This window comes from Salvelinus sp. IW2-2015, linkage group LG20 (genome assembly GCF_002910315.2).
Source record: "Salvelinus sp. IW2-2015 linkage group LG20, ASM291031v2, whole genome shotgun sequence".
NCBI lineage: Eukaryota > Metazoa > Chordata > Actinopteri > Salmoniformes > Salmonidae > Salvelinus > Salvelinus sp. IW2-2015.
In genome coordinates, this window is record NC_036860.1 from 9,210,807 (window position 1) to 9,220,319 (window position 9,513).

The following is a 9,513-nucleotide window of genomic DNA, read 5'->3' on the forward strand; positions in this document are numbered from 1 at the left end:
CTAGATACTAACCCTAACCCTATCAACACCACTTCTAGATACTAACCCTAACCCTAACAAGCCAGCACTCTAGATACTAACTCTATCAAGGGCAGCACTCTAGATACTAACCCTAACCCTATCAAACAAGCACTCTAGTACTAACCCTACCCTATCAGGGCAGCACCTCTAGATACTAACCCAGCCCTATCAGGCAGCACTCTAGTACAACCTAACCCTAATCAAGCACTCTCTACATACTAACCCAACCCTATCAAAGCAGCAATCTACATACTAACCCTAAACTATCAAGCAGACTCTAATACTAACCCTAACCCTATCAAGCAGCACTCTTGATACTAACCCTATCAAGCAGCACACTAATACAACCCTAACCTATCAAGCAGCTCTAGATACTAACTCGAACTCTAGCAGGCAGCCACTACATTGTACTAACCCTAACCCCTATCAAGCAGCACTCTAGATACTAACCTAACTATCAGGCAGCACTTACAGACTAACCCTAACCCCTATCAAGCAGCACTCTAATACGACCCTAACCCTATCAGGCACACTCTAGATACTAACCCTAATTCTATCAAGCAGCAACTCTCATACTAACCCTAACCCTATCAAGCACTACTTCTACATACTAAACCCCACCCTATCAGGCAGCACTACTACATACTAACCCTAAACCCTATCAAGCAGACTCTAGATACAACCCTACTCTATCAGCAGACTCTACATACTAACCCTAACCCTATCAAGCAGCACTCTAGATACAACTCAACTCTATCAAGCCACTTACATACTACCCAACCTATCAAGCACTACTCTAATACTAACCCAACCCTATCAGGCAGCACTCTTACATACTAACCCTAACCTATCAAGCACACTCTAAACACTAACTCTATCAGGCAGCACTCTACATACTAACCCTAACCCTATCAAGCACACTCTACATACTGACCTAACCCTATCAAGCAGACTCTAGATACTAACCCTAATTCTATCAAGCCAGCACTCTCGATACTAACCCTAACCCTATCAACACACTTACAACACCCTAACCCTATCAGCACACTCGAGATACTTAACCCCTAACCCTATCAACGCAGCACTCTAGATACTAACTTAACCCTATCAAGGCGCACTCTAGATTACTTAACCTAAACCCTATCAACAGCACCTGTACAACCCCCTAACCCTATCAAGCAGCACTCTGAGATACTAACCCTAACCCTATCAAGCAGTACTCTAGATTACTAACCTACTCTATCAAGCAGCACTCTACATACTAACCCTAACCCTATCAGCAGCACTCAATACTAACCCAACCCTATTCAAGCAGCCACCTAGATACTAACCCTAACCCATCAAGCAGCACTCTAGATACTAACCCTATCTTTATTTATTTTTTTTTTTTTTTTTTTTATTTATTAATTTTTTTAGTTATTAAAAAGTTTTTTTTTTTATTTTTTTTTTTGTTTATATTTTTTTTATTCTATATTATATATATGTTTATAAATAATTATTTATTATTTTTTTATTATTTAATTTTTTATGTATTATTTAATTTCACCTTTATTTTAACAGTAGGCCAGTTGAGAACAATTTCTATTACAACTGATACCTGCCAAGAAAAGCAAAGCAGTTCGACCAAACAAACAACACAGAATACACTGGTAGAAACAATGTACAACGCATAAAAATAGAAACATGTACAGTGTGGTAATGTAGTAGATTAGAGGTAAGGAATAAATAGGCCCCCCAATATTTAGTTGTGAAATAAAAATTTTTAAAAGCCAACGAAGCATTAACCGAGTGTAGAGTGCAGATGAATGAAGTGACAAGTAGATTTACTGCAAAAGAGCAAAAAATAAAAAAATATGGTAGGTAGTATAGTATAGTTGGCCTATATACGATGGCCTTACAGTGAAGCGGTGATCGGGTAAAGCTGCTTCACAGCGATGCTTAAGTTATGAGGGAGAATATAGTTCTCCAACTTACAGTGATTTGCATTCGTTCCGGTCTTGGCAGCAGAGAACTGGATGGAAGCGGCCAAAGGAGGTTGGCTTTGGTAGTCACCCCAGTAACTAACCTGGCTGGAACGTGGGGTTGCACGGTGGTGATGCTATGGTAGACAGTAGAAATTATACCTGCCTGAGACGTCGGAGCGGTTAGGTGGGTTCCCATGTGCCCAGTTAATAACATTACCTGCCTGAGCGCGTGTAGGTGGGGGTTGCTATGTGACCATGAGAATACCTGCGGAGCGCGTGCACCGTGGGCGGTGGCTCTATGGTGACAATATCCTGTGGAGCGCCTGCTACAGGTGGGTTGACGGCTATGGTACCCAAGTGAAGCTAATAAGCCGGGGCTTACTAGAAAGAAAAGACTTATAGATGCCTGGAGCAGTGGTTTGTGAGAAAGTAGGAGGCAGAACGGGAGAGCCAATACAGTCAGTTGGTGGATAGTATAGGGTCTTTGGGTGAAAAACGGATGGCAGTGATAGACTGCATTAATTTTGTGACTAGAGTGTTGAGGTATTTTGTAATCATCGGAGGTGAGAGTTAGTAATAAGTCAGTTTTGAGGTAATGTTAGCATGAGTGAAGGCGGTTCGTTGGAATAAGGAAAGCCTGTTATAAGAATTTTAGTTGGATTGGAATGTTTAAATGTGATTGCTGAGGAAGAGAAGTTTTACGTCCAGACACTAGGGTATTGTAGGTGTCCATTTGAAATCGAGTAGAAGTAGTGATGAGAGTAGGAGGCATTTGGTTGAAGAGGTTGACTTTGAGAATATGTTGCTAGTTATTCGCTATTTTTTAGATGATTATCTGGGTTTTACTGCGGTATCATTGTTTATACTGTAGGTTGGTCTTACGTGAGTTCTGGGCTGATCCCCTCTACCTCACTCATAGATCATTGATGCCCCACGGTGAAATCTTGCATGGAGCCCCAACCGAGGTGATTGACCGTTCATCTTAACTTCTTCCATTTTCTAATAATTGCGCCAAACAGTTGGTTTCCTTCTCACCAAGGCTAGCTTGCCTATTGTCCTGTAGCCATCCCAAGCCTTTGTGCACGGTTACAATTTTATCCCTGAATAGTCCTACAAACGCTCTCTGGTCTTGCCAATTGTGAGAGAGTTGGAATCTGTTGAATTGAGTGTGTGGACAGGTGCTTTATATACAGTAAACGAGTTCAAACAGCTGCCAGTTAATACAGGTAATGAGTGCGAGAACAGGAGGCTCTTAAAGAGAAAAACTAAACAGTCTGGGAGAGCCGGAATTCTTACTGCGTTGTAGGTATCAAACTACTTTAGTTCATTGCAATAAAATGCAAATAATATTTAAAAAATCATACAATGTGATTTCTGTTTTTGTTTTAGATTCCTCTCTCACAGTTGGAAGTTACCTATGATAAAAAATACAACCTCTACATGCTTTGTAAGTAGGAAAAACCTGCAAAACGGCAGCTGTATCAAATACTTGTTCTCTCCCACTGTATATATATACTACGTTCAAAAGTTTGCGGTCACTTAGAAAATGGTCCTTGTTTTTGAAAGAAAAGCAATTTTTTGTGCATTAAAAATAACATCTTATTGGATCAGAAATACAGTGTAGACATTGTTAATGTTGTAAATGACCTTTGTAGCTGGAAATGGCAGATTTTTTATGGAATATCTACATAGGCGTACAGAGGCCCCAATTCCATCAGCTCAACCATCTCACTCCTGTTGTTCCAATGCACGTTTGTTAGGCAATCCAAGTTATTATCATTTTAACATAGGCTAATTGATCAGTACTGGAAAACCCTTCTGCAGATTATGTGTAGCAAAAAAACTGTTGTTCCTGAATAAAATGAACAATAAACTGGCCTCTTTAGACTATGTCGAGTATCTGGAGCGGCTCAGTGGGAAAGACGAACTAGAAGTAAAAGTAGGTCACATAGCGAGGCTTGCCGCCTCCCAACCTACTGTCGGCGGACATCACCGACAGTAAATGGGTGGGCTCAACCATACTGCGAGACATTGGGGCAACAGTATACGTTCAAATGGTGCAAATGTTATACCTCTCTTCATCTGTATATAATATTAAGCAATAAGGCACGAGGGTTGTGGGTGTATATGGCCAATATACAACGGCTATGGGCTGTTCTTACACACTGTGGAGTGCCTGGACACAGCCCTTAGCAGTGGTATATTGGCCATAAACCACAAAACCCCAGAGGTTTCCTTGTTGCTAATTTAAACTGGTTACCAACATAATTAGAGCCGTAAAAATATATTTGTACATACCCCTGGTATATGGTCTGATTATACCACGCGTCAGCAATCAGCATTTTAGGCTCGACCCACCCAATTATAATCAAGCATGTCTCATACTCAAACACATACAAGTAATTAGTCCAGCTAGTAGTGTTTATGACGTGATCCAATGTGTTCCTTATTTTTCTCAAAATATAATAGGGACATGTTTGTATAGGCCTAGAGTGTTTGTACATCAAGTTATTTTAAAAATTCACAATAACCTTAGGAAAAAATTATAATTCATTTTATTCCACATAAAGAAACAACATTGTAAGCTATGTGGAATTTTGTTTTAGATTCCGCCTCTCACAGTTGAAGTGTACCTATGATAAAAATTACAGACCTCTACATGCTTTGTAAGTAGGAAAACCTGCAAAATCGGCAGTGTATCAAATACTTGTTCTCCCCACTGTATATATATATATATATATATATAGTCAACTACAGTTGGCCAACAAGACTATCATTTTTCTCATAGCCTATGTAAAATTAGAAGAAGCCTAATCTAGTTTTCAATTGCCTAAACGTTCCATCATCTAAACCACCACTTGTATATTGTTAAACTCGAATCCTTTAAAAGTCTCAGTGAAGAGGTAACTGAAGTAAAAGTAGGTCACATAGCGAGGCTTGCCGCCTACCCAACCTACTGTTCGTGTGACTCACCGACAGTAAATGGGTGGGCTCAACCATACTGCAGACATTGGGCAACAGTATAGTCAAATGGTGCAAATGTTATACCTCTCTTCTCTGGTATATAATTAAGCAATAAGGCACGAGGGGTTGTGGTATATGGCCAATATACAACGGCTATGGGCTGTTCTTACACACTGGTGGAGTGCCTGGACACAGCCCTTAGCMGTGGTATATTGGCCATAAACCACAAACCCCAGAGGTTTCCTTGTTGCTAATTTAAACTGGTTACCAACATAATTAGAGCCATAAAAATACATGTTTTGTCATACCCCTGGTATATGGTCTGATATACCACAGCTGTCAGCTAATCAGCATTTAGGCTCGACCCACCCAGTTTATTATCAAGCATGTCTCATACTCAAAATACTAAGTAATTAGTCCAGCTAGTAGTGTTTTATGAWCGTATCCAATGTGTCCTTATTTTTCTCAAAAATAATAGGGACATGTTGTATAGGCCTAGAGTGTTTGKACATCAAGTTTATTTTAAAATTCACAATAACCTTAGGAAAAAATTATAWTTCATTTATTCCAATAAAATAACAACATTGTAAGCTATCCATAATGCACAGTCCATAGCAAAGCACACACATCTCTGGGTCCCTAGTCTTTTCAGTTCTCTGCAGCTAGCGACTGGAACGAACTGCAACAAACACTCAAATTGGACAGTTTTATCTCAATCTCTTCATTCAAAGACTCAATCATGGACAATCTTAATGACAGTTGTGGCTGCTTTGCGTGATGTATTGTTGTCTCTACCTTCTTGCCATTTGTGCTGTTGTCTGTACCCAATAATGTTTGTGCCATGTTTTGTGCTATTACCATGTTGTGTTGCAACCATGCTGTTGTCATGTTGTGTTGCTACCATGCTGTGTTGTCATGTGTTGCTCCCTTGCTATGTTGTTGTCTTAGGTCTGTCTTTATGTAGTGTTGTGTTGTCTCTCTTGTCGTGATGTGTGTTTTGTCCTATATTTATATATATTTACTTTTAATCCCAGCCCCCGTCCCCGCAGGAGGCATTTTGCCTTTCGGTAGGCCGTCATTGTAAATAAGATTTCTTTCTTAACTGACGTGCCTAGTTAAATAAAATAAATAGAGGAAACCTCTCACACTATCCTCAATTGGATCAGCATCCATATGACATACAGAAGAAAATATTAAAACCTCATTTACATTCTTGACAAGAATATCTAATGATCAATTAGCCTTTTAAAACTTGAATTAGCTAACACAACGTGCCATTGGAACACAGGAGTGATGGTTGCTGATAATGGGCCTCTGTACGCCTATGTAGATATTCTATTTTAAAAAATCTGCCGTTTCCAGCTACAATAATCATATCCAACATTAACAATGCCTACACTCTATTTATTATCAATTTGATGTTATTTTAATGGACAAAAAAATGTGCTTTTCTTTCAAAAACAAGGACATTTCTAAGTGACCCCAAACTTTTGAACGGTAGTGTATATATATATATGTACTACGAGTCAAAAGTTTGGACACGCTTCATCATTCAAGGGTTTTTCTTTATTTTTTTACTATTTTCTAGATTGTAAAATAATAGTGAAGACATCAGAACGATGAAATAATACATATGGAATCATGTAGTAACCAAAAAAGTGTTAAACAAATATATTTTATATTTGAGATTCTTCAAAGTAGCCAACCTTTGTCTTGATGACAGCTTTGCACACTCTAGGCATTCTCTCAACCAGCTTCATGAGGAATGTTTTTCCAAAAGTCTTGAAGGAGTTCCCACATATGCTGAGCACTTCTTGGCTGCTTTTCCTTCACTCTGCGGTCCAACTCATTCCAAACCATCTCAATTGGGTTGGGGTCGGGTGATTGTGGAGGCCAGGTCATCTGATGCAGCACTACATCACTCTACTTCTTGGTCAAATAGCCCTTACACAGCCTKGAGGTGTGCTGGGTCATTGTCCTGTTGGAAAATAAATGATAGTCCCACTAAGCGCAAACCAGATAGGATGGCATATCGCTGTAGAATGCTGTGGTAGCCATGCTGGTTAAGTGTGCCTTGAATTCTAAATAAATCCTGACAGTGTCACCAGCAAAGCACCCTCACACCATCTCACCTCCTCCTCCATGCTTCATGGTGGGAACCACACATGCGGAGATCATCCGTTCACCTACTCTGCGTCTCACAAAGGCACTGACTCATCAGACCAAAGGATAGATTTCCACCGGTCTAATGTCTTTTGCTTGTGTTTCTTGGCCCAAGCAAGTCTCTTCTTATTATTAGTGTCCTTTAGTAGTGGTTTCTTTGCTGCATTTTGACCATTAAGGCCTGATTCACGCAGTCTCCTCTGAACAGTTGATGTTGAGATGTGTCTGTTACTTGAACTCTGTGAAGCATTTATTTGGGCTGCAATTTCTGAGGCTGGTAACTCTAATGAACTTATCCTCAGCAAAAGAGGTAACTCTGGGTCTTCCTTTCCTGTGGCGGTCCTCATGAGAGCCAGTTTCATCATAGCGCTTGATGGTTTTTGCGACTGCACTTGAAGAAACTTTCAAAGTTCTTGATATTTCCAGGGTTGACTGACCTTCATGTCTTATTGTAATGATGGCTGTTGTTTCTCTTCGCTTACTTGAGCTGTTCTTGCCATAATATGGACTTGGTCTTTTACCAAATAGAGCTATCTTCTGTATACCACTACTACCTTGTCACAACACAACTGATTGGCTCAAACGCATTAAGATAAAAGTTAATTTGTGGAATTTATTTCTAACAAGGCACACATGTTAATKAATTGAAATGCATTCCAAGTGACTACCTCATGAAGCTGGTTGAGAAAATGACAAGAGTGTGCAAAGCTGTCATCGAGGCAAAGGGTGGCTACTTTGAAGAATCTCAAATATAAAATATATTTTGATTTATTTAACACTTTTTTGGTTCCTACATGATTCCATATGTCTTATTCAATCATTTTGATGTCTTCACTATTCTTCTACAAAGTAGAAAATAGTCTAAATAAAGAAAAACCCTTGAATGAGTAGGTGTGTCCAAACTTTTGACTGGTACTGTATATGGCTACTCATGCATAAACATTCATCTCTCATAAGTAGGTGTGGTTAGTTACAAGATATGGGCATAGTGGCCCTCCTCATTTACAAGGGGTGGCTGTATGCCAAGTCTCTCTCTCTCAAACCTACTGGAAGGTAGCTCTCCAGGAAGAGTGTTGGAACCATTCTATTCATACATAAACAGACAGATAGACAAGACAGAGACAGGCAGACACAGTTGACACAGCAAATTAAGAAATAGTTCATGCACCTGACCATGCATAAGCTAWAACAACTTTTTTGTATAACTTGACCACTGACATATTTAGCATGGAACGTCGATGTTAGGTCACTTACATTTTGTAGCTCTGCAACACAGCAACATAACACTACAAAAAACAACAGCAATTGAATGGGCTACCGAAACAGTGGTTAGGTGTGTGACCTGAGAATTGAAGAGGTAAATTGGTAGCATGTTGAAAAGTATAGCCTGAATTATTAAAATAAAAATAAAATGGGAAAGAATTAAGGTAGGCTGAATTCTCAACCTCATCAAGCAAAATATTGACATTTTGAAAGTGCAATTCCCAATACAGTGTCTAAATTAAGGCTGTGCAAAGTCATCATTTGGAGTGTCTCATAAAAGCCTGTACGGCAAGGTTCTCAAAGGAATCAAATCGTGAAGACACCTTTTTCATTATGGTCTCAAAAGTCGCCATGGCGTGCTGAAAGTGTTTTTCTTTCAAACGTCATTCATTCAAGGCGAGCCGGTGATAAMAGATCAACATATGGAGATCAAATGTTTCATCGATGAGAAAATTAGCAGAAGACGGAAACACCGAACTGCTGCAGCATGCATGCACGTGCATGGCACACAATAATTTCCTCACAAAGACGGACACTGACACCGCTGGTGGCACATCTGATAACCAGAGCACGGCACGGGGATGGGTCGACACAAACAACTCTTGATTACTAAAGGCACGAGATATGATATGCTCTTTATCCGTTTGACCCTTAATGTGATACTCTGCCCTAGATTCAAAACAGATATGGCAACATCAATCATCAATCAAATGTATTTATAAAGCCCTTCTTACATCAGCTGATGTCACAAAGTGCTGTACAGAAACCCAGCCTAAAACCCCAAACAGCAAGCAATGCAGGTGTAGAAGCACAGTGGCTAGGAAAAACTCCCTAGAAAGGCCAAAACCTAGGAAGAAACCTAGAGAGGAACCAGGCTATGAGGGATGGCCAGTCCTCTTCTGGCTGTGCCGGGTGGAGATTATAACAGAACATGGCCAAGATGTTCAAATGTTCATAGATGACCAGCAGGGTCAAATAATAATAATCACAGTGGTTGTCGAGGCTGCAACAGGTCAGCACCTCAGGAGTAAATGTCAGTTGGCTTTTCATAGCCGATCATTCAGAGTATCTCTACCGCTCCTGCTATCTCTAGAGAGTTGAAAACAGCAGTATGCTGAACAAATAGAACAAGTAGCCA